The sequence below is a fragment of the Macaca mulatta genome, chromosome 5, assembly GCF_049350105.2.
Source record: "Macaca mulatta isolate MMU2019108-1 chromosome 5, T2T-MMU8v2.0, whole genome shotgun sequence".
Classification (NCBI taxonomy): domain Eukaryota; kingdom Metazoa; phylum Chordata; class Mammalia; order Primates; family Cercopithecidae; genus Macaca; species Macaca mulatta.
The window spans coordinates 166,994,233-166,995,283 of NC_133410.1; the positions used below are offsets into that span (position 1 = coordinate 166,994,233).

Sequence of the window (1,051 nt, forward strand, 5' to 3'; positions counted from 1 at the left end):
AACAAAACTCTCCTCATATGACTGTCTCTGTGGGAAGACATGGAGTTGGGAAAGGCCTCTGCTGTTCTTGTAGTTTAAGCTGCCTCCATCTGGTTGCGATGGCCTCCCTGATGTGTCAGCCTCTACGTAAGGGGTGTACATGTGAAGTTTCACACTAGACCTGTATGTCCAAAATCCTCTCAGTCTCCAAGGGCCCCTCCATTTAACATCATTTCTCCTTAAACCTTGCCATGAACACATCTTCAAAATCAGGAGACATCGGCCCGGCCAGCATTTCCCTCTTCTTTTCTATTATGAGGGAGGAGAGCTGAAAAGCATGTCACACATTCAGCAACAGAAGTCTCCAGATTCTAGCTTTGCACAGTGGCAGTCTCATAGCCAATGAGGTTTACTTGAGGCACGATTACTGCTAATTAAAAACTTTTCCCAACACCCCATCATAATGACTTGAAGTATAGTTGGCAGAGGCAATTTTTGACAGTCTCTCTGGAGACTGAACTATCTCAGGTTTTAAAAAAAAAGCTGACAATTTTTTAAGTCTCCAGATTCTGCAGCTAAGTAAATACTTGAAGGGAAAGGGTGTCGGTCTCCTCTTTTTCAAGACACCCCCAACCTTCTTGAGTATTTTATCAAAGCTGACTCACTTGGCTCCATGAATGGAAAAGCACCACTGTCACCTTCTCCAAGGGCAGACAGAGGAGGAAGGACCTCCAACCACAAATTGTGAATGCTTTCTTCCAAGTTCCTGGGTTGCAGGAGGAAATCAGAGGACAGGGGTGCATGATAGCTAGTGGTAGTAGTAGGAATGAATGCCACTCAGCATGCACTGACAACTATTAGTGGCTTAGGAATACTTAGTGCCTTGTGTCCTCAGCTTTGGGTTTTAGCCACAATTCTGAGACAACAGGAAAAATCAAACTCCACTTTCTCCTACATATGCAATAGATATTAGAATCAGCCTTAAATTTATGCCTTAAAATTTCCATCCAACCATAGTAAAGACTTTTAGTCATTTAGAGCTATGTTCCAGAGTAGTTTCCAAGTCAGAATA

General features: G+C 43.1%; 1 non-coding gene across 1 annotated transcript; it reads left to right on the forward strand.

Moving 5' to 3' along the window:
* The first annotated feature begins 352 nt into the window (after positions 1 to 352).
* On the forward strand, positions 353 to 493 carry LOC114678632 (U4 spliceosomal RNA). Its single transcript, XR_003730048.1, has one exon. It is a non-coding gene; the product is annotated as a U4 spliceosomal RNA (small nuclear RNA).
* The last annotated feature ends 558 nt before the right edge of the window (positions 494 to 1,051 follow it).